The sequence below is a fragment of the Passer domesticus genome, chromosome 7, assembly GCF_036417665.1.
Source record: "Passer domesticus isolate bPasDom1 chromosome 7, bPasDom1.hap1, whole genome shotgun sequence".
Classification (NCBI taxonomy): domain Eukaryota; kingdom Metazoa; phylum Chordata; class Aves; order Passeriformes; family Passeridae; genus Passer; species Passer domesticus.
The window spans coordinates 42,863,982-42,889,220 of NC_087480.1; the positions used below are offsets into that span (position 1 = coordinate 42,863,982).

General features: G+C 39.7%; 2 long non-coding RNA genes across 2 annotated transcripts in view; both read left to right on the forward strand.

The window, feature by feature from the left end:
• LOC135304995 (uncharacterized) overlaps nt 1-25,239 on the forward strand; it is a 657,910-nt gene that overhangs the window by 491,311 nt on the left and 141,360 nt on the right. The gene's annotated exons all lie outside the window — the stretch shown is intronic.
• LOC135305000 (uncharacterized) lies at nt 712-24,857 on the forward strand. The gene is made up of 2 exons (XR_010366278.1): nt 712-1,000; nt 20,654-24,857. It is a non-coding gene; the product is annotated as an uncharacterized LOC135305000 (long non-coding RNA).

Genomic DNA, 25,239 nt, shown 5'->3' on the forward strand with positions numbered 1-25,239 from the left:
CTGCATGGAAATATGTGTGTAAAGCTGTTGGCATCAATCAGATATTCTCTGTGCCAAGTCCTGGGTCACACAACCCCTTCAGCAGACCACCTAAATTGGGGAGCTGCTTAACATCTTCTTAATTATTGAAATCCTTTGTTTCTTAATTTTTGAGATGGAAGAATTCTGTGGGTACTTTTAAGGTGGCTGTAGACTCATTTTTGAGCCACAAATACATATTTGTAAGGCTAGCTACACATTTTTCTGTTGCTATAGAGGAGGTGAGGAATGCTGCTCTACCTTGTCCCACGAAGACTCTTTCAGCTCTCTTGGTGTAGAAAGTGGTGTGTGTGTGGCTGGTGCTTTGGCATGCACTTGGGATGAAAATTAGGGTTTCGTTTTGGTGTAGCTGATTTCTGACATTTCTTTCAACCATAAACAAGAACCAAGTTGTAGGATAACAGCAAGCTCCTTGGTAGAGAGTACTAGAGGAAATTTAATGCTTTGACATTAGATTGTTGAAGTCAGCCTGCTTATTTGTGACAAGTGCAACCCCATCTGGGGAAATAACTGCATTTTGTGATGGTACTGAGGGCCCAGAAGGTGTTAGTGCCCTGAGTGTCCTCACCTGGGGAAAGGGCTGTCAGTGCCCTGAGTGTCCTCACCTGGGGAAAGGGCTGTTCTGCCTTCAGTGTCCTCACCTGGGGAAAGGGCTGTCAGTGCCCTGAGTGTCCTCACCTGGGCAAGGGGTGGCACTGACCGTAACTGCTCCACCTGTCTGTAATTAAGGGTCTACCAGCCTCTCTCCAAGTCTCTGGGACTTTCTTCTGACTTTCGGAGTTGTCTTCAGACCTCTCTTAGCTCAGTGACTCCTGCCTTTGGAGGGTGTGTGTGCCCTCTGCCAGCCTCTGCTGGTCCATGTGAGACTCCTTTCGCCCAGCTTCAGGCAAGTACCTCTGCAGCCCTGCTCCTGGACGCCTCATGTGGTCACCTGCAGTGGGAAGGACCCTCAAACAAGCAGGTATTTCTCTGCTTTTTTTACCTATTTTTGAAACTTGTCAGTTTTTGCATTAGTTTCTGCCTTCATTGCTTCATCAAAGTGTGGCCTGAGGCCTCCTCAAATGATGAGGGGCAGTAATTTCCCTGGAGGAGTGTGAGGGTTTAGGTCTGCATCTGCCTGGGTGGGCTTTGGGCTTTGTTGGTCTGTTTTATGTTGATGTCCTGAAGCGTGAAAATTTCTGAAAGGCTTTGTGGTTCCTTCCTAATTTGCTTTTTCTCTTAAAAAAGCCTATCTTAATTAGTTTGTCTGTAAAAGCTTGTGGATTTAGGTGGTGAGCTCTAGAGATGAGATGAAGCATTAGCTTGGGTTTTTGGCCTCCCAGATAACTTGGTTAGGTCAGTGACATTGTACCAGCATAAAGGTAGTTATTGATTATGTCTTGTGCAACAACTGTGTTTTGCATTTTTTTACTTCATTTGAATATCAGCCTTTGCTTTGTTAATTCTAAAACAAGCTGCACATACTAGTAAGAGCATTTGTAGAGGTGCAGGTCAAGTCCTTGAAAGATGGGCAGGTGGAAAGCTCAGTCTGGGAAATTGTATTTGGGGCTCAGGGAAACTGGAGCAGCCTGTGGTCAAATGAGGGAGGAGAGGGCTGATGCTGAGAGCATTGTCATTGCTGCCTGGTGACTGTTGGCAGAAATGAGGATGGAAGTGGAAGTGTTGCAACTGTGAGCGTGGTGTGACTGTCACAGCAGCTTCAGTCAGGAAAGGTGTCCTGGTAATGGAAATAAATTGTGTGCTGTGGATTTGCAGAGGAAAACGGTGCTAGAAGGACAGAGAGTAAGATGTTAACTGCTCTGGACTTGGAACTGTAACTTAGATATTGAGCTGAAGTGAAAAAGGCAGAAGCAAAATTAGCTGACTTACAAAAGGAAACGTGGAGTACTGAAAGTGAAAAACAAGGAGACTGCCTGTCTATAGAATACGGTAACTTAATGGAAATGCAGCTTTCCTGGCTGTGGCCCTGTAGCTACCCATCTGAATATCTAAAGAGCAATACATCAGGAGAAAAAAGGCAGCTCTTCCCTGTTCTTTGCTAGGAGAGCTATATCCTGCAGGTCTGAAAGCACTCTCCAAAAGATAAATAAGATTGGACCAATTTTAAGTATTAATATTAATAATGCTGCCTTGGACTTCAAGGGTAGCTTTGTCGCTGATTTTATTATCACAGTACAAAATGGCAGCACGCAGAAGGATTGCTTCCAGTGCTTTGTGTCAGAGCTCCCTGTGCCTTTCATGAGTCATTTGATAGGTCTGGGATGTTAGCTGCCACAATTATGTTTGTTGTTTAGACTATTCAGGTGTGACTGGGGAAACAGAAGAGTTTGCTGGCACAGCTTCTTTCATGGTGGCTGCACCTTGTGCTGGTCGGACTGCCTTGATCTGCTATTAAAATCAGCGTCTTCTACTTTGTACTTCATGGCTTCTGTGCTGAGAATCAAATCACCTGGGTGGCTGCTGCTGCTTTAAGAGCATAATTGAGTAGTCTAAGCAGCATCTTAGCAGCTGCTCCAAGAGGCTTTAACCCTCCTTGTATACACATTTCCTGGGATTTTGTTTTACAAAGAGAGGGATTATTGTCATATTCATTGTAATCACTTTTAAGTACTGTAGGCCTGATTCCTGACTGCCTTGTACCTTCTGCAGTCATTTACAACTGTGTAAAAGGACTATAATCTATGATGCCACTGGAATGGCTGTGATATCGTTACATTCGCAGAGAGATTGATTGTACATTGCATATAGCAACAAAGAACCAGGGCAGGTGCAGAATGAGTAGAAAGTCTGTGTATTAAGATATTTCTGAGATGCAAATGAATGAATGATAGAAAAAGGCTGTGGAAAGAGAAAAGAAAACAGTGCCGACTGTATATTGTAATTCTAAATGAGGTTCCTCTTCAAATCTGTCTTTGTGTGCTTGGACTTGCTGGGAGTTGTATTGATGTTCAAGGAAATCCTTACTCTAGACAGTGCTCTGTGCTGGGGTGTTTATTTTCAGCTGAATTGTTTTCCAGATCTTCATCTCTCTGTAGTCTGCTATGCCAGGAGTGGGCCAGGTGTTTGGAGCTGCTTGTAGGCAGTAATGATTTTAGATAGACGTAAAGGTAAATCTGATACTGATATGTACCACCAAAATGCATTGTCAGTTCACTTAAAAAAAAAGCCAAGAGGATATAACAAACAGACTTCTGCTTGCAGTACTAAAGCTTGGATTAAGCTTGCAGAACCCCAAAGTGTGAGGCAGTAATGGCTGTACTATTTTAGAGGTAAAGTCTGACTGACAGAATTTCTTTGCCCTGGGAGCCAGCATGCTCCAGACAGAGCAGAGACCAAAGAGCTCAGACACCTGGAGGTTCAGCCTTGCACCTGAACCTGGGCTGACAGGAGAGCCCTTGGCTTGTGGAGACAAATCTCCTTTTGCTTATGTATATCTGGCTCAGCCTGACTGTTCTAGTTGTGTGTGGGATCGCGTTAGGCCGCTCTCCCCTGCCCCTAAGTTTGTAACAGTCCCAGGGTGTCAATCTCTTGTCAGTTACCCTTCGCTCCTCCCAAAACCCCTTAAACCCTTCCCCAAGTCCCTGTCCGTCACCCGATGGTTCTTTCCCACTTTCCAGAAGCTTCCAGAGTATCCGTCGGATGATTGGTTTAGGAACTGGGGCCACTCCCAGTTATTACCCCTGTTGGTGGTTACGTTTGTCAATCAGCGTTAGGTTACACCCCCTCAACTCCCTGATTGGTTGGTCCGTTTTCCTTATAAGATGCTGTCGGGCTGTGCTCTTGGTCTTTCGGCGGTTTCATCCTTGGATTAAATCTGAACTGTGTCACCCCAAGAGACCGTCTCTGTCCTCATTCCTGCGGGCTGCAGTCCTTTCCTCTTGCCTGGAAGTCCTAGTCACGCAAGGCTTCTACGCCTTAGGCGCACCCCTACTCCCGAGCGGATACTGGGGGCGTCACAGTGCTGCCGGTGACGCTGGCCTTAGCCAGCCGGGATTTCAGCTGAGGTCAGCCGCCGCTGCAGTTGTGTTTCCACTCAAGCTGTAAATAGTTAGATAATTTTACAAGTGCCAGGGGAAAAAAAAGTTGCTTCGTCTCTTAGGGGCAGCTTATATGTCACTGTCTGTGATTCTGATAGCACAAAATGTCTCCGTCATGAAATGTCAAATCTTAAGTATGACAAATAATCCTAAATTGTATTAACATTTATTAAAGGGAAGGTGGAGAATGTATTTCAGAGCTTTAGTAGGAGTTCTACTAAATTTCCATATGAAGAAATCACTCTGCTATTATTGTTGTTTGGAAGTGCCATATTTTGAAGGTTATGTTGTTGTCAAGGCAAAAGGTTCTGTATTGCATTTTCAACCAAGCCTGACTGATTAAGGGTGTTGGGAAGAATGAGTTTTCCTTCCAGAATCTTAATTAGGTTGACTTTAACTCACGACAGGAGATTCTGCCAGCTGTCAGCTACTGCTTGGATGTCCTACTAATTAAAACTCTGAGGAAGCCTATTAAAGGTGTTCAAAAAGCCAAATCTCCCTTTAAAATATCTCTGGCACAGCAAAAAAAAAAGTGTATGACAGTGATATTGCAGCATAGATAACTTGTCTTTCGCTTTTCATGTTGACAAGATGCAGCTTATATTACGTGGCTGAATAGGCTCTTCATTCCAAGCCCTTATCTGTCACCTTCCTGTGAATGGACTGAAAGGAATTTAAGGTGAAGTTTTGCTGGTTTTTCAGTTTAGACATGTCTGACATTCATATTTTCTCATAAGATGAGTATGGCTGATACTGAAACACTTCTCTTGAGGTTTAATTTCTGAGGCAGCAGCATCCTGTAGTTTGCAAATATTTTCAGTATTGAAACAGATTATGATATAATTTCTAATTACCATTGTTTTTGTGCTGCAGTTCATGTTCTTAATTAGATGCTGCAACTGGGGTATATCTGTATTTTAAAGCCATTCCAGTGTACCTGTTTCAGGTGTGTTTAAAAAAAATCCTCCTTACATACTTTGTCAATTTTCTAGACAAGCAAATCCCCTAAACCAGTGCCAAAAATTTGTTTTGGCAGTGTCCCTTACTCCACTGGGGACCTGGCAGAATATCTCTGAACTCTGTAGACTGTTTACAAAGGCAAAATTTTGTTATTATAACTGCATTTTGTCTTCTCAGGTGTAGATAGATAAAATCTAGGAAGATTTTGCAGAAAAAAAAAAAGGATTACTACAACAGCAAGATATTTCAGATGGCAGGGATGTTAAATGGGGGGAAGGAAATATTGTTTTCTGGAAAGTCATTGAATTTCTCTCAGATTGTTGTAATTTTGTCCAGGCATAGATTTCCAAGTCAGTTGATGGCTTCTTGGTAAGGAATTTCGGGGCTAAGAATTTTGTGACAGATAAGAATAACTTCACTGAGAGGCTTTCTCAGTAGACACCTGTTAAGAAAATTAACCAGCCATAACAAGTTGTGGAAGGTGGTGTGTAGGATTTTTGATTTGTGGAATAAAAAGCTTAGAGATGCTGTCAAGATTTAAGGGAATTTGGGATTACCCAGAGGTGTGAAATGTGGGATTTCTCCAGAAGAGAAGGTACACTTCCTTTGAGCTCCAGTATGACCTTTCTCTGCTCCTCAGTCACGCATGGCGGCAGGTGCTGCTGCTCCTGTTATCCTGGCTCCTCACAGAAGTTTCCTCCTCCCTATTTTTCCTCCAGGCATTTAGCCCTGTGCCAGATATGATTTGACTGATGCTCAGGCTCTGGTTCTGAACCTTTTCCCAGCAGGGTATGTCTGGCAGCCCCTGCCCAGAGGGGGTGGATGCAGGGTGGGTGCATCTGGCTCAACACGGCAGTAGCTGAAGCCATAGTCATACATAACTTTCTTCTTGGGAGCTATCAATTCCTGCTCCTATACCTCCCTTGAAATAGATGGTTTTTCTGCAAATAATTGCCAAATGTTCATGCTGTGATCCTCTGTAGACATAGGTACTTATTTGGGAAGAAATTCTTACCTGCAATGCTGCATTTGCTCATTTACTTATTCCATGACAGACTTTGAGTCACTATTGCATTGACCATATTTTTCCAACTGTTTGTTCAATTAATCATGATGTCATGCCAATGGTACTTATTATCTACTACATAGCTGTAGCTTTTATAAGGTGCAAAAGCAATTCTTCAAGCATTTAACAACTTAATAGGTTAATTAAAGGGTAGGTTTTATTAATTGAATTTCAGACAGCAAGTTCCATCATGTACTTTGAGAAAAGATAACATGATTATTGAAACCCTAGTCCTAATATGCTTGAATGTGCCCATTACTGGAACAAAGAAGGAAAGTTTTGGGGGAAAGAAAAAATGAAACCTTCAACAAGCTTATTTGAAGACTCCCAAAGGGATAGACTAATGTCAGCCCTTTCTAGGCAATACTTCAGGTTTCTGCAATTCTGTTCCTTGATTTAATAATGGAAGCACATTCAATAATAAGATTGTAGTTATTTTTGTTTGGTTTGGAACAAAATGTTCTTGGTGTGTGTTTCTGTATGTTTACACAACTAAATTTTGTTAATTTGAACCTCTTCCTCTACAAGAATTATAGCTTCTCTTCCTGCTACTATGATGAATTACCTAGGTTTTTTTCTGGATTAAAGACGCACATTTATTTAATAGGCAGCTGGTTCATCTAGGCACATTTGTGCCTCAGTTGTTAAAGTTGATTAGAAAGCCATTTCTTTCTTAATCAAACTGCACAGAAAGGAAGAGTGAAATTTTTTATTTACAAAAACTTCACTCAAGAGGCACTAGATCCTTATTCATGAATTAATTGATTCTTGTCATCTGGGGATACTAAACTCTTCTAACACTGTAATATGGCTTTCTCAGAGTTTTAGTGGTGTAGAGTTATTTTGAGGTATTGCCATATGGGCATCTGGTAACATTTCATTGTCTAAGAAGCAAAATTGATCATAAAATTAACAGTGCATCCATACAAAGTTGACGTGACAAGTGAACACCTTTGGAGTACTGAGTGGGACATTTGGTAACTCTATCCATATGCTTAATAGGCAGCATTTTGATCATATTAAAACTTTGTGATTAGGAACTCAAAATAATGGTTGTGCTGTCATTGAGTGCTGTGTCATTCCTTACATCTGCCATTTTGCAGTCCTGTTTATATATTATATGTGTGTGTGTATATATATATGCTCACACAAAATTTGTGGGTTTACATGGGTTGGTGTGAAATCTGAAGCTGTCAGATTTTTTTCCCACATTCTTGTAGAGCTGTGTGCCACTCCAGTCCCTTTTAACAGCATGTTTTCCAGTTTTCACATCAGCATAGCTACCAATTTATCTCATCAGATGAGTTGCAGCAAGGAGACTTTACCTTTTGACCTGTGACAGTAATAAAAGGTGCTATTTTAAAAAAAGACAAATTGTAAAATTCACCAAGGTGCTCAGATAAGATATAAAAGATATTTTTTCCCCAAGTAATGTGAAGACAAACAAAATCAAAATACAGAAGGTATTGATCTCTTTTATAGGCAAACTGTTTTAAGTATTTAAGCTCTAGACTTTAATCTCTGTGTTTTGCATATGTTTGATCTGAGCGGTTGCCACTTTGAACTAACAGCCGGCTCAGAATGTTACTAGGGTGTCAGCTCAAAGCAGTACTCTAAAACACATAATGTGTATTTTAAATGGGGAACGTGCTGTCCAGCAGAAGGGTGGCTCTGCTTTGTCTGCCTATGTGAAGGGCTGGTGCTTTCCCTGGGAAGGGTCCAGCAGTGGGTGGGTCAGCAACTGCAGCAGCACAGACCCTCCTTGTCCCAACCCTGCCTCTCCTGGGCACTCCTGCACTCTCCCATGGCACTTTGTCCTGGCCCCACGTGATCCCTTCTGTGATGGCCTTTGCCCGCTGCCAGCTGAGGATACCTGCTGATTTCCAGCAAGAAAACCTTGCCAAGGTAACACTTGGCTCATTGGGAAAAAGCAGCAGCATCCTTTTGTTATGTCCACTTGAACTTACAGTTCCTTTTTGTGTTTTAGGATCTCTTATGAGAAATGATTATCCCTCCTATTTTGCACAGTTTGGCAGCTGAGTGTTTGTTTATAGATTCTGTGCAGGACTGATTTTCTGGCTGCCAAACTCCATTGCCTTATTGTACATGTAAGGCACAATACCGTGCCAGTGAAGGGGACCATGGCAGCATTCAGACAGTGATTAATTTCTTAAACAATTAAGTACTCCAAATATAGAAATATTAGGTGTATAATTCATCTTGATTCAACTCTTTAGATACAACCAGTCCTTCAGGTAGTTCACTTTGTTGCATCAGAAAATTAAACCTGATACTAGTCATGTTGCTTTCTTGAAAAAAATAAATTTTTATAGGTGATATATGACTAATCAAAACCAGAAAGTATCCCACAGCGTTTTTTACCGGATGCTCTTTTATTCTAACAACCTGTGCCCATAAGAACATTATGTGCCAGTTTTATAGAAATACCTGTGGAGAGTTTACCACTTAGAGCTTCCCGCTAACATTTTCACAGTTTTAGAAAAATTATGGAGAAAAAAAAAAAGTGGAGTCCGTTTGTTTCCTTCATAATGCCTTGCTTGCCTCCTCTTGACTCTACAGTTTAAATTAGTGCACAGATGCCTTTGAAAACTGTAAAGGGATACAAAGTGTAAACAGTTTACTTTTTCTTCTCTCCTCACATTCAGCTGTAGGACAGAATGGCTCCTCTGAAGTCTGCAGCTTTTTCAGAATATTCTAGGGCTAAACCAAATTTCCATAAGTATCTCTGAAAACAAAACTACCACAAGGTTACCAGGACACAAAAACAAATGTGTGGAGTCCAAGGCATATCTGTTTCATATCAGGAGAAAATTTTTTTCTGTTCAAGGAGATCTTTCAGGGAAATTCTGCACAGACAACACAACAGGGAAGCAAATTGTGTATACAGTGTTTGAAGGCACGCTTCTAATTAACCTCCACAGTTACTGTTATTCTGTTAGCATAATTGTTGATGTTATTGAAGACGTAACAAAGTCCTTTGATTTTATAGAAGCTGTAATAAACATTGTTGTACTATTGAATTATTGCCCAGATGCATCATCCTTTTTCCTTCGTTTTGAAGAGCTGTGCCATAGGAAGAAAGAAAATACAGTAAATATATGATAAAATCTTTAAGCGTAAATTTATTTTATTTTTTTGACTGTGACTACAGAAATTTTTTTCCAGCTTGTATTTAATGCAACTGATTATTTTTATTAAGGAACTTCAGTTTCTGGAAGACATTCAACTACAGAATCAGTTTATTTTTTGGCAGTTAAGTTGCAAAATGGGAAAACTTGGTACTCCCGCCTACAAATGGATTGATGAAGAGTTAGGTTGCTGCTGAAGCCTACCTGCCTAGACAAGCAGGGTACCCATTTGTTGCTATCCATTCTCATTGAAAAGGGATCTGTGAGTTGCAAAGGTGAAAAAGACAAAGTAGGTTTTTGTGGTCTATTCAGATCTTACATAATTCTTCACATGGTACTTCCAGTGTTATTTCCATTTTTGTAAGCTTCCTATGCCAATGTCCATGGGAACCTGCTGCTTTTTACATGGTGGAGTTTGGAATATAAATATACTACATTTTGCACAGCTTCCCTATTTGGCTCCCCCCCCACACCTGTCTTTGTTTAAGGACCTGTTAAGCACTTTCATTAAGCTAGAAGTGTAATTTTTTTCTTAAAATTGTTTTTACTCTTCTATTAAAAACAAAGAATCAAAAATACTTGTGAGAAAATCCTCAATTTTGATAAAATGGTATGTAGTTGACAAATTCACCATCATGTTTTATTTGGAGTGAACATAGAAAATCAGGCATGAATAAAACATGTTTCTCTGTTGTTTGTGTTTTGAGAAACCACATGACACATGAGGTGCATTTAGTTTTGCAGATATCTGGAGTTACAACCAAGTGTTATGGGGGACATACACAGACCTGTGTGATTTCTGCCATATCCTTTATTCCTGGTTCCCCCTGTTGACTTTTTAGCTGTCTAGCACCTGTGCAGTTAGACAAGCATCCCTGCCAGCAATTTTAGCCTCTCTATAAGAATTTACAGCCCTAATTGCCAGCATTCTGGCATCTCCAGTTCTCTTTCTGATTTTGCCAGGAGAGGATATATTGAACATGATATTCAAGTGCAAAATCACTTTCCAAACTGGGAGTGAGTGAAATAATCCCAGGTTTTTTGTCAGATAGAGGGGTAGTGCCTATAAATCATAGTTCTTGAAGTTTAAGTCCCTTCTGACGAAGGAAGAAAATTTGGAATTGGTAATTTAAAATCTTGCAAATTCTTCTGTTTATCAGCAAAGGCCAGGGGACAGAGAACCTCAGTGCACTGACCTGTGATCTAAAACTTGTGTAGGTATTCCTCATGTCATAAATGATACACCCTGAGGGGCCAGAAGAGTTTTGAATAGTCACTATGATATTAAGGTGCTGTTGTGTTTTCATGTTGGAATCCTCTACACCATTAAAATTGTTAAAAATGGAAAGATGGGTTAAGAGTCCATGTTAATGCAGGATCAACTTCCAGTAATCATTTAACCCACAGAGGGTTTGTGCACTTGATGATCCTACTATTAAAGCAGCCAGAGCTAGGCCAGGAGTGCTTTTCAAACAGATTTAAGCTGACAGAGAGAAGTTGATATGTAGCCCATGATAATTTCCAGAAGAGCATAAAGGATTTGGAACTGTTTCTAAAATTTTGAGAAAATAATTCCTGTCTGAATGGGGAACGCTTCTAACAGCATTTTTACTTGCATTTACCAGCTGCTAGCATAGCTCTGTCTTCATTGGCATGAGTAGTATTTAGAGCAGAGTACATGAATATTGTGCTCTGGCATGTAGCATTAGTTTTGGGACTGATATTTGTGCTCACCTTTGTCTTCTATAAAGCTGTAGATAAAATAATGGTGTATTTGAACCTGTTAGAGGCAGCATAATTTAAATTATATCTGTATAATATATACTTTAGCTGTAATTCTTACTGTGCAGAGAGTGAATACTCAAGTTTCATATTAGCAGCAGCTGAACAGTCTTTATGTTGACCCTTTGCACAGGGATGAACTTTGCCTAAGGAAGAAGGGTAATAAAATGCCACAGAAGTGCTGCATATTCTGCCTACATTAATTTCATGTGGAATATAGAACCGGAATTTGTTCACTCAGTTCTCTGAGGAGAAGGAAAGAAAAAGGTGCTGAAAGAGTGAAAAGAGCTTATCAGTGCTAAGTGAAAATGTGACCCTTATTCTTTTTGCTAAAGATGTGTGTAAATGCTAAGCAGCAAACAGATTTAACGTGCTTAGTTCTATCATGTTCAAGCATAATATTTGATAATTAAAGTGCAGTGAAAGCAAAATGGGTGTTGGACATCAAACAGATTTTCTAAAACCCAGTGTTCATCCCCAGATGTGTGACACCCAACCCCTTCAGCCAGACAGTAAATAGATTTTATCTTCTATATATGACACTTCCTATTGCCCTGAACATCTGGAGTTTGGTGCTTGCAAATTGATTTGTCCTAAATTACAACACGCTTTCCCCCCCATCTTCTATCTTATAAAAAGATCTTATCTTATATCTTCTATCCATATAAAACTCACCCTTGTCCATATTTAGAAAAATTAAATCCCAGTTTGGTCCCTTGATTATTTGCCATAACTGGTTGTAATTGTATTGTTGGCATGAAAAGAATACCTATTCAACCAGGAATACCCAAGTTGTCATAAAAGCTGCACAAACTCATTAATCCTTTTAGTTATTTTTAAAGCAAGCACCAGAATGAACTGCAATTGATTGCAAAGGTCAGTTCACATTAAAAATATTCCAGTGAGCTTAAAAATTCAGGCATTTATCTATTATGCAGCTATTGCTGGTGAAATAGGACAGAAGTTCACGCAACAATTTGCATGAGCAGCTTGCAGTGCTTCTCTGGTATTGATAGGATGTTCAGGATGCAGAATTTATTAGACAACTACCAACAGAATGTAAAAAATAGGGGTATTGCAGTTCTCATTAATACACCTCTAATGTATGGAACTATTGAAATAAACCTCTGCAGATCAATCCCATTACTGTTCACTAGAGACATCTTTGTGATGCAATGTCATTGGCATAAATAATAAAGATGATGTGAACAGACAGGATGATTAGACATGGGGAAGTTGCTGTCAAGTGCTACTGGGCTTCAGCAGCATGAAAATTCTGTTTTCTCTTAAGAAATATAAGCAAGGAGCATCCTATCAAATCTGACTTTTCTTTCTTTAACTTGCCTCCTTTCCCTAAGCATGCAATACAAATGATGTGATTTTGCAGCTGTAGCTAAATACAACAGAAGTTTTCAGGAAGGTGGAGAGAGCAAATTAAAACTGTGATTTAAGAATCCATTAAAAAAGCTGGGCCAGAACTTGCACTCTGTTTGATGTGCACCTGTGCTCAGTGCAATTCTAGTTATGCATTGCAGGTGCAGCGCCCAGGCCCATCCCTTCATTGCTGTGCATCAGGGCAGCAGCATTGGTGCTCACACCCGTAAATTTGGGGTAGAAATGCTATAAGCTTCTATCACTCATGCTTAAAAGTAATTGTTTACCAGTAGCAATCCCAGGGGTAGCAGGATTTAATATTCCAAGCCTTTGAGGGAAGAGTGGTTAGTAATTGAAGATTGGATTGGTATGAAATTTCATCAAAGAGATTACTTTCTCCAGCTAATGGCTGTATTTAATTTTTCAAAATGTTCATAAATGTGTGACCTATGACTTCCTCTCTTGTAGGTGTGTTTCAGAAAAATGATTAACTAAACTGTCTGGTATTTTGAATTGTTAAGCTTCAAGAATTGGAGTTTTTTGTATAAATATAATTTAGGTGTTGAATGTGGCTGTCTCCAGAATAATTGGGTTTTTGGTATCAAAACTTCAGTGCAATCAGGAATGTCTAATAACTGGAGGGCTAGGTTCCTTCAAAATAAATTACAGGTAAAAATAAGTAAATTATAAGTGGGTTTTGGCCTTTTTTATTTTATCTGTGCTTAAGAGGTGAAAATTATTTAGTACCTTTTACTGTATGCATTTGGACACATGAATTAATTTTCAGTGCTGGTGCTCAATCTACCATTCACTTTTTACTTGGTATCATTAGATGAAATATTTCAAACAAATTTTCCCAATGTCAAGCAATAAGACCTTGGTTACACAACTGGTTCACTGCCAGGAAAGGTGTGGGGTTTCTTACCTCAGGGTAGCTATCACATGTTAGTTATTCTTAGTAAAAGCTCAGACAGGCTTTGGCATGTTCCTTGCACTGCCCCATAAATAGATAAGGTCGTGTCCAGGTGTGGAGCAGAGTGCAGACAGGGTCTGTAACACATTTTATTGACCAGAGGCAGTGAGGCAGGCACGGTGAGGACAATACACCAAAGTGCAAGAAGCTGAAGGAGGGGAAAACAAAGAAAGGGAGGAGGGTATTAATGTACTTCAGGGGGGCAGATGAGTGAGAATGATGAAAGACAGGACTTCAATTCATGCTAATTAGCTATGCACAGCAGGGGAAAAGATGGGTAAATCTCTTCCAAAGATGTATGGGCTGAGCAGCCCCCCACAGCTGCCAAAGGGAGAGGCTGCAGTGCAGACCTCAGACCCCAGCAAGTGCTGACATCTTCCTCTTGGGGCAGGGACAGACAGCAGGAAAAGGAAACCTTCATGGTCTTTAAATTGACTGCAAGAGTGTAGGGAGTATGGATGGTGATTCAGGGGTTTCACATACCTGCAGCTGGAGGTTGCATTCTTGCACAAAAGGTGATGCAAACTGCTTTTATTTAAAGTCTCTGCTGGTGGTTCATTTTGGAGATGTTCAGCTGAGACTATTTCCTTGAGCATGTTATTCCTTGGTCCTAATATCTGTAAGCAGAAACATAGAATAAAACAGCAGTATAGACTTGTACAATGTGCCAGCGTCAGACTTTTTAAATTCAGCTTCTTGAGCTCTTCTCATGTCCCTGGTGTGTCCCTCTTGTCCCAGATACAACAGGGTTTTCTTGAGGGAAAACCAACCATATTTTAACCTCAGCAACAGCTTTTAAATTTTTTTCTCTTCATCTTTGGCAGAAGTTTTCAAGCAGAGCTCACAGTTCCCTTTCAGAACGTTGCTTTTAAAGAACCTGTTGTGTTTGCTTGTTTCCTAATTTCCATAAAGTCAGTATTTGCAAATAGTGCTACTCATTGACTCTTGTCATGAAAGGAAGAAAAGGATTGGAGAATTCATTAGAAGAACAGGTTTTTGCTGACCTAAGTACAGAAGCTGTCCTGAGGCCAGTTCAATGCTTGGATCCTACAGCCCACAGACTGAAAACATCAAATAGCAAATAGTACTAAAATTTTAGCTGTCCTTTAAAACATATAAATCCCTTTTTTTTACTCTTGGTTGTTGAGAAAACCTTTATAAATATTACTTAACTATCTCTTTGGGTTTTTAAGGCAACATGACCATAAAGGAGTTGCTGGAAGTCTGAATTGCTTTGTGCATCTGTGATTGCAGGCCATGGAGCCCCATGCTCAGCTGAACTTTTGTAGCAGTGAGATGTTAGATGTGTACCAGTCTCTGCTCCAATTAAATCTGCTGCTCCAAGAACTATATGCAAGGAAGGTGTGATTTGGTGTATTTACTACTTCACTTTGCCTTAGTCCTAGCTCAGTTTTGTTTCTGACATGAAGTGCAAGCCATGGTGCAGACTACAATTGCACACTGTGAAAAGTAGACAGCAGTGTGGTCCTTGTCTTACAAAGCCTACAAAGGTTCTGTTCCAAGAATCAGGGTGTGTTAACTTGGAAATGGGGTTAGAGAGACAGCATCCTAACACAGTTGTCACTTTTCCCTGCTATTAAGCTGTGTTTTAGTACCTTTTCATGACAGTGTGTCCACAGCATTATATCTATTTGACATGATCATTTAAAAGCTGCTTTTCTTTCAGGCCTGTTCTTCTGTCCAAGACATTGTGAGATTGATATACAGCTCATCCTTTTTAGCCTGTGCTGCTTGCTGCCTGCTCTGTACAGGTGAATGATTGGATTTGCCAATCTCAGGGATGCTTGGTTCTTCTCTATCCTATAAAAGACTATACAGCAAAAGGCACATACTCAGTTCTGCCAGACTTTTGGGGCAGCTTCTGTGGAGTTTAATAGTAGAAAATGCCTTATCTAACTTGGATAAGCACACACTATGGGGATTAGGGATAAATCAGTACCTGAAGAAATGTATTCATTCTTCCTATCAGTGGTAATGATTTTGCTACCAGAAGTACTTGCTTTGACTTCAGAGAAATTCTCAACAGCTGGGTTAGGTTAGACATCTTGCTGTAACTAGCTAAATTTAAATGAATTGTGCATTGCCATGGGCACACAGCTTATTGCAGTTCTGGGTAGACACTTGCCAATGCCAGATTTGGAAAGGAAGACCCAGGCTTATGTGAAATAATCTTGAAATCATTTTTCTCAGTTGTTAGTATTAAATACAGATTCTTCTAAATTAACCTTCTGAACCCACTCCCAAAGAGCACTACAGAGCTACTTCTAATTTTTTTGTTCCTACAGCATTTTGTTATTTCTTCTCTCACAGGGCATGTGTTATTTACGTTTGTCTTGTACATTGTCCTGGCTCTGCAAAGAAATGTGTTTTACATAGATGCTATTTACTGCCTGCTAGAGCCCTCATACACCTGTATTTAAAAACTAATAGTCAAAGTTTCTCTGGTTCAGTGCATGTGATCTTAAAGTTGTTGACAAATTATCAACAGAGAGTGGGGTAAAACTTTCTTTCACCAACCCTTTTCTGTGTCACATATCTTACTTAACTGGTAAGCATTTAACCAGGATGGCTGTTTTATTGGGACATCTCCCAGGAAACCAATTGAGCCTAATGATAGTGAATGACAATGACTGCTGTTTAATTGGGACATTATTAGCCAAAATTCAGCTTCTATGAAAAGTAGTTGGCTAGTGCAGCGAGGTTAAGTAGTGTTTAACCAGGTGTTAAATAGACATACAAGTCTTAAGCTCTCCTCTCTGAAGAGGAAGTAGCTGGATTTATTTATATTATCACAAAACCCAAAGTGGTGTTAGTTCTGCTGGTTATGCTGTTATTATGGGACTGCACAATGCACATGTTCTTTTCTAAAAAACAGATTTTGAGTCAGCCAAGAGCATATCTACAGGAGAACCTGCAGCCTCAAAATGGCATGCACTGTGCAGCAGCTTTGAGTGATTGGTGCTTTCTGACTTTCCCTCAATGGCTCTGGGCTTCATGGTAGGGAGGACAATTTTTGACCCATTTGTACCCTGGGGAAGTTGTGTTTGAGCACTGGTAGGAAGCAGTGTTGTCCCAGAATGGCTAAATAAAGGCCCAGGCTGGTTCTGGACATGCAGCAAGGACACATGGATTAAAAGAGAGCTGCAGGCTGCAACTGGGTGATTTAAATAGTGGCACTGTCCAAAACAGGTGTTGAGAGGTTACAACCAGGACACAGCCCTGAGACAGGGTGTCAATTTAGTTTGGGATTTAGAAGTTATTAATGATAAATTCAGAAGCTATACATTAATTGTGCTGGTTTTTTGGTGGAATATATTCCATGTTAGCTTAAGTGTGTAAAACAGAGGGGAGTCCTTTGCCTTATCTCCAGTGGTTGTATCACATAAAACACTTGAGCCTGTGTCTGAAGATCCTTGACAACTGCCTCCATTAATGTCAGCTTAACCATTCTTTCTCCCAGATTTTCAACCATAACTTTCCAACACCACAATTCTCAGCTTTCACTTCCTTTTCCACTTGAATTCCTATGTGATCCCCACAATGGAGCAATAAAGGCACATTTCTTTTGCTTCACTTATATTTAGGCCCTGAGGTCATTAATTCTTAAATTTGGTTTCAGAAGCAGTTCTTATTTAAGCGTTAACATTGGATCATACTAGCATTTCTGCCCCATTAAATCAAGCACTTCTAATATGAAAACAGTGTCATTAGTGGACCATTTACTTCCTTTCCTCTTCTGCTGCTGCTGCTGCCTGGAATATAGGGACCCTTTCCTAAGCTGTGTCACTGTGGTTTGAATTTGCTGTCCACTTGCACACTTCAGATCTGTTTCCTTGGGGAAGGTTACTTCTGATGCTTTCAAAAACTGAATCCTGAAGACAGGTTTACTATAATTGACTTAACACATGCATTTTTAAGAATATGTAGGAGGGTATAGTTAACAGAGAAAGATATTCCAAAATCCAGTTCTGTGGTTCAAGAAAAATTTCTTAGTGTAAAATTTACTTTTGAGGTATGTCTCCCAAGGAAACTGTGAAAAGACAACATAGCATATTTTTTTTTTATATCAAACCCACAAAGTTTCAAGCCAAAAGTCTTTTCTGGTGTTTGTTAAAAACAAACAAATAGAAACCCAAAGCAGAACACCTGCACAAAGCTAACTTGCCATGTTCTGAAAGTACAAAAACTAAATCTCTGTAAACTCTGCTACCAACTGACCACTTTGTTCTAACAAAAAGACAAATGAAGCCCTTGTTTCCAGGTATTCAAGAGAGAAACCCTAATTACATAGTTCCTACAAGGTGTTCATACAGTGCTGAGCTTAGTGCTTTCTAACTTGTACTGTTTTCTAGTGGAAAGCCTAATTTGGCCCTGCCTTGTGTGTTGGCCTGTCAGGACAGTTTTTTCTGGAATAATGTCATTAATACCAGAATAAAGTAATACTCAAGAAGTGTGCATTGACGAGGATCTATTCCTAAAGAACTTGTTATAACATGCAATTATATCTGAATAAGGAATGTATAAATGTAAAGCTCTACCCTCAGTGGTTTGATAGTGCTTGGATGCAAAAGCAAATTTCAAGATCACTTGCATGTTATGATTTTTATATATAATGTTAGTGTTTGAGTTGTTGTGTGTTAGCATATAAGGATGGCTATAAAAGTCCTAAGGCTTTAATTGTGCCTCTTAACCATTACAATTCTTTCATTTTTTTGTAAATGAATCAAAGATTTATCAGAAATAGCTACCTGAAAGAGGTAGCTATTCAAGACCTTTTCCTGAGCAGTAGGGGATATGAGTATTGCTTGTGTGGATGTGTCCAGTGCAAAGGTGGATGACAGTACCACAAAGGAAGAGCTAGATGAACTTGAGAACTGTAATAATGGCAATAAAATTGTAATTCAGTTATATAAAATGCAAATTCATGCCCTTTGAAAGTAACAATTGGGATTTCTGCACTAAGTGTGAAGCTCATCAGTTGGAAATGACTGAGGGAGGAAAGAACTTTGTGTACTTTTTCAAGAATCAGGCACTAATGAGACAGTGACATAAGAAAGATAAATGTGATCCTTCAGGATGCATTAAAATATGTGGGATTTCTTCTCAAGGGAGAAAAGGAAATGTTAATGTTGTTGAGCAAAGTAATGTAGTGACACTCCTCAAAACTGACTGCAATTCTGGTTACCCAGAATTATTTAAGAGGATGGGATCAAATGGGAACAGATAAAGAAAAGGTCTAGTAATGACTTGCCATGAAAAAGGAAAAGAAAAAAGTGCAACTGTTAGACCTCTGATGCACTTGTAGAAAGTGTTTTCTTCTTCAGCTTTTGTTTTGCTGTGCTGGGAGGAGAAAAAGCTATTTAAATTCAGAACAAATGTGTGTTCTAGTAAAGGATGTTTGCCTGAGAAGTAATTTCAGAGGTTCTCCAGCAGCCTTCCAGTAATTGCAGTGGGGGTCTAAAAGCTATGGTTGGTGTTAAAAGTACTGCTGATCAGTTTGTGAGTACAATAAGGTGAGGTGGCTGTAGTCATGAAGACATGGTGCTACTAGAGCCAGGGGATACTTCAGCAGGAATGGATGTTTGACAAGTCCCAGCATCCTCAAGGTTGAAAGGGAGAAAAGAACCTGGGTGTCCACACACTCTTGTTCCCCTGCAGCTGGGCAGCTCAGCACAGCAGAGACATCCTGAGAGCCACCAGTCCCTGAAAAAAGCAGTCCCACTCCTGTTCTCCAGCTGATCCACTGGACATTGTGTAGAGGCTTGTGCAGTCCCAGAATAAGCTCCGTTTAGGGTGTTAAAGTGGAAGACAGGTAATCCTGTAAAGCATTCTCTGCATGGATGATTCACACCCACAGATCCTCTCAGAATGGAGAGAGCTGTTGGTGATGCAGAGGGTGCTGTCACAGCTTGCAGTGAAGAGAGAGACAGACCCAAGCCACTAGGCCAAAGCAGTGTTTTCAGAATAAAAGGTGCTGTTAATTGCATTGTACAAGGTTGTTCGGAAATTAGTGAGCTGAAATACCTCTACCTATTCCCACTCACAACTCTCCACCCTACCACTTTCCCCATTCTCACATTTTTGTTCTAATAGGAGTAACTGAAGCTCAAAGGATTGAGCTCAGAGCTGTTAATGCTGGTCCAGGAGAGAAACATGGTTTATCACATGCTTCTGCCATTAGTGTGTGTTTGTGGCTCTGACACTCACAGCAAGTGGCCACAATGAATCTAACTGGGAGCATTCTTTGCAAAGATTAATTTTTAACCAATTCTGATTATTTTTAAGTATTGTAGAGTGATGTTTTCGGTATCTTACCTATTACATTAAATTTATGTTGTTTATCTGCAGCTGTGATCACACCAAGTGAGGTACTAGGTTAGATTTTATGGATTCTGAAACACAGCATTTACTGGTTGAGTAGAAGTGCCACTAATGTAACTTGCAAGAACAGCAATAAGGAAATCTTTGAAAACATCACCATATATTAGGAAATATGTGCCAGGTTCTGAGCAGGAGTTAGAATAAATGCAAGCTGTGGAGTTGACCATGAGAGGCACTGAATTCCTCCTGAGAGAGAATAATTTAGCAATTCTCTGGAGAATATTGGTAGCTTATGGGAGTGTAGTTAGAGACAAGGAGAAGAATAAAAACATAATTTAGTGGTCAATGACAATGGTGTTTATTCATAATTTCAGGAAGATCTAGAAATGAGCAAAGTAGGAAAACAAATGAAGAAGCAGGCTAAATGGAAGGAACTAATCCAGTAACTATTTATTGAGCTATGAGCATGACAAATTAAGGGCTTGGAAAAGCTCAAATTAGTTTGGCTCCAGTGTAGTGTTACACCATGGTTTAGGTTTAATTTAAAAACTATTCTCAAATACTAATTTTTTTTAATCTTATCTCTTAGAAAGTCCTTTTTATCCCGAGTGTGTTTAGATGTATAACAAATACGTATATCCAATCTATATAATGATATAAAACTACATCTAGAAATGATGTACTAGCAAGAGAACTGCCTCCTTACAGGCACAGCTGCACATGTTGGTGGCACAGCTGCACATGTTGGTGTCTGCTTCAGACCTGAGGGCACTGACAGAAATCTCCCTTGGGCTGTTCCCCTGTCCCAGGCTGTCCTTGCTCCAGTAGCCCACGGGTGCTGCTTTCTTGCCAGGCCTCTTCACTGCCCCTGCTGTGGGATCCATGGGGAAGTGTCTCTAGCTAGCACAGGGTCCTGATGCCTTCCCCACAGCTTTCAGCTGCATTCCAGCAAGACCTCCTGGTGCAGACCAGAAACATGAGTGATGGAAGGTGGTGCGGGGCATGGATGTGGATCTGCAGACAGTTTCTGCTTGAGGAGGAGACTGGGGCCACTGTGAGCAGGCAAAGAGCCTCCCTTTCCTCTGCTCTCACCTCTCTTGCCTGGAAAGCAGAGGCTCGGGAGGAGTTAAAAACCAGAGGTCTGCAGTGTCAAAGTACACATCTGAATCGCTTCAAACTGAGCCCTTTGGGAGACAAGTTATGAACTGGCATCAAGCACTAGATGGACACATGCACATAGAGACTACCCAGCTGCAGCATAATTCTTCCAAACTGCTCCAGTAAGACATATAGAATGTTTTACTGGTCATAGCAAAGAGCTAAACAAAAATCCACAAAATTATAGGCCAAAATGCGCTAGTTCTTTTCTACTGAATGATAAAGTTCAGGGAATTACAGTGATATATTTATTGTGCAGTACAGGAGTTGGTGCAGTGTATGTACTGTCAAATTGGGCTTTTATTAAGTCAAATATAAGGAAAAACCTAAGGCAGATGATTAATGCATTGTTGTTTTGGTAAATTTTCCTTTTTCATTTAATAATGGAAGTGCTGGGGGTGGATGTGTTTTTTCAGAGGCAGAAACATGGTCAGGTTTATTTGCAATCTAATTAACAGCATGGTGTAAAGTAGAGGTTTAACCACAGCTGGCAGCTAAACTCCACACAGCTGCTCCCTCTCCCCCCACATCAGGAAGGGGAAAGAACCTGAAGGGTTAAAGTGAGAATCCTGGGTTGAGATAAAGAGGGTTTAATGGGTAAAGGAAAGGTGTTGCATGCAAGAAAAGCAAAACAGAATTCAGGGAGGTGTTTTTATCCATGACTGCATTGACATGCTCCAGCTGGAAGTCATCCCTCCCATACCCTGGCTCCTTGATACCGAGTATTTTGAGCACTGCATTGGATGAGGTGGAAGTTCTGTGAAATGCATCTTCTTGCATTGTGTGATGCAGATTTATCCATTCTGCTGGTCAGAGGAATTTCCTGGTTTTCTCCTTGCCTTTGACAGCCTCGTTTTGTGAAAAGTGTCATCTTCTCTTTTAAATTATTTTGTTTCAAGCTAAATAACTCAGTATGGCAGACATCTTAACCTAGAAGATAAGTCACTATTGAAATCAGTTATATTGGTTTGCCAGCTACCTCAAGCATTCCAAAATGGACATTATTTGAAGTGAGAAAGCTGATGTTGCTTTCTAAGATGTAAAGATGGGTGGCTACACAAGGACGCAAATGGGAAAATACAGCTCCCTCCCCTAAAGGAGAAATTAGGAGAGAGCAAAAGAAATTTCTTAAATGTATCCATCATCTGCAACAAATAAATAGCAATAAAGGTTACCTTAAAAATGGAGATTACTAAGAGAGAGTGATTTCTCTGAATATATTGATTAGGGAGCTTGGAAAGAATAGTGGACAGAGGGAAATAAAAAACCTGAATTACTTTAAAAAGAGTAAACTGATTCATTAAAGGCTTTGAGACAAAAATTGAGAATTGAAAGTGAGCTACTGAATCTAACATCTAACTCGGTGTCTCATTTTAATAAAGTAATAGGAATAGAATTACAAAACCTGCAAATTCTGATAGCATGTCTGTCTATTACTGGTGAGAGTATTTTGTCATGGCTGGCTCAGAGTGCAGAGAAACCCTGTTTCCCCCCCACACCCCCTGAACTCTGTAATTTTATGGTGGAAGAATAAGACTTATTTTCTATGAGTCTTCTTTTGTGAATGTTTCCAAGCTGGAGATGCTCCTGGTGAAGGGCCATGGTAAGTTTTGATGAGGAGCTTTTGTGTGTGCCTGCCCACCTTCCTCTTTATGAAGATTTTGTAATCACTGAAGTTATTTCTCACATAAGTTTACTTTCTGTTTCTGTGACAAATTTGCTTTAATAATTCTGGATTTTCTCTGTTTTGTATAGCTATCATTCTCCATTTATTTGAGGGAGGTGCATCTCTCTCGAGGGGGTAATACCTTTTTTTTGAAGAGATATTTCTTATGTTTCAGTTAGTTGCCTTTTTTTATTGTTTGCAGTGGATCTTTGTGGCTTCTTCTACAGTACATTGAAAATTATTATAATTTATACAAAAACATTTGTGAATTTAAAGACAGGTGCATAGTTTATGCAAAGCAATCACATAATTTCTTTGAAATGTGGCACCTGAATAAGGCATTATGAATGAGATTGACAGTGGTAGACTGAATTTGAAGGAGTTCATTGTGTTTCAAAGTGAAGCTGCTTATGTGTTTCATTATGGGAATAATGAAATTACATATTAATATTTCTGGTCTTAGCAACTGCAATAAAAAATGTCTTTTTCTATGCTGTGCCATGGGGGACCCATGAATCTAAATCCACTTGCAAAGGAGATTGTATTCACATATCCTGCTCTCCAGCTGCACAGAAAATCCACACACACTCAGCTTGTGCTGCCATGGATCTCTGCTTTCTAGGAAATATTTCAACCATTGCCCCAAAATATCAGGGAACTTGCCAAGGAAAACTGAATGTAGAGCAAGGTGGATAGTGCTGGTAAATGGATTTTCCTGTGAAACTTAGTGCTGTGCAGTGTAGAACCCCTGTTGTAAAAATGGGTAATAACGTCTAATGGAAAAGAAATGCATTTAAAAAAAAAACAACAACCAAAAAGGACAACCAAGCTAACAAGAAACCATCCCTGCAGATACTACTAATAAGGAACAACCTTTAAAAAATCCCAAGTTTAACTCACTGGTGTCACAATGGCTCTTCTTGTTTAGCCCCCTTTCCCCTCCTCATTTCACCATCAAGAACAAAAACTTGGGGAATTACTTTCCCGTCGGGACAATGTGATAAGATACTGCCATCTACAGGTAACATATCTCCTCTTGAAGCTGTACTATGTGCAAAAATGTCTTTGGAACTGCTGCTGGTTATAACCCCAATATTCCAGACTCTTTCTTTTGAATTTGAAGTATACTTGTTAAAGAGAGTCCATGGGGAGCACATGTAGCTGCAGGGTATGCAGCAAAATTCCTGTTCTCCTTGCACAGTGTCTGGATACAGGTATTTTAGCAGGCTCTGAGAATTTAAACCATATCTGAAATATTTATGCATGTGAAAATCTTTGTGCCTGGAAAAAAATCCCTCTGAATTCTTGAGGGTTGTCACAACTAGAAAAGCTAATTGTGTGTTTGGTGTCTGTTCACTGAGGCATGAGGTTGGTACAGATTCCTCTGATCACAACTTCCCTCTCTTGTCCCCCTCTCTGTGCTAAGCTCTTAGGACAAAAACACGGTGTTATGTTGTGTTGTTTGACTCCTAAGCTTTGAATATGACCAATGAGTTTTAATAACAGATTAAAAGGAACCTTCATAGTGATACTTCCATGATTTCTCATCAATTCATTGAATGAGCAAAAAATCAGGATGTTAGCAGTACTGCTGAAGTTAGCATTAGCCTAAAGATTTTTAAATAGTTATATTATAATTTCTACGGTTTTTCAAATGTGGTAAGTTTTAAGGTACTGGATTGCTCAAAGGATTTGAGGAAAGATTTGAAACCATTAATTCTGTATCAGACTTTGTTTCAGGCTTAATTGATTGTTAAGGGATATTACAGAATAGTTATGCTCTAGGAAGTAATGTGCTAGAAATAATCCTCCCTGAAGAATTGTATGGTTTGATGTATACTGCTGAAGCAGGAAATTGTGACCTTTTAATAAAAGATAAAAAGCCTGGAAAATGAGTTTAACTTGTATGGTTCTATTTTGGAAATGGAGTAAAGTATGAGCACAAACTGTTGTGGACTGTATCTCAGGTGTGAAACAACTTATGATGTGGTGGTATTTCATAAATCAGAGGAGGAGGCCTGTAAACTGAGTAGTGAAAGGGGTGAGATATTTAAAGAACTGGGTGTCCCAGTTCAAGAAAGCTTTTGAATTCTTATAACCAAGCAGGTCCTTGGCTTTATCCAAATGTGTTTCTGAACTGCAGCATGCATGGAAAATACCTTTCACTTTGTATGTAAAACTACTGGAGCAGTATGGAGATCATTGTAAACATATGGCAAAGGATGTCTTATTGAATTGTATCATCTTGCCTTTCATGAGGCTGTATGTCATATAAATGTCACCCTTAAAAGATAATAAAAAGCTTAAACAGCTTTTACCTCTGATTTTCACCTATCTTTAATCTTCAAAACTGTGCTACCTTGTGCTTTTGAATATAGCATTTCAAGGGAAGATAGCTCAAAATCTACACGTAAAAACATTTTAACATTAAAAGAATCCATCATATATTTGGATGTCAGACACTACTAGAGTTTTGTTACCTTGTAATCTGTCTTGAAAATAATTGGTTGGGTTTAGGGGTGTCAAATATCTGCTTCTAGCCTTAGCTGCTCATGATGTGTAATTTTTAAACACTAGCTTCTCAAAGGAGGCCTCCCCACCTGATAAATGCTGTGAAATTGCACAGTTGAGAAGCATAGAGAGGGAGTTTTCTTTTCAGTTATTTTCAGATAAGTTATATCTTAGGGGACTGA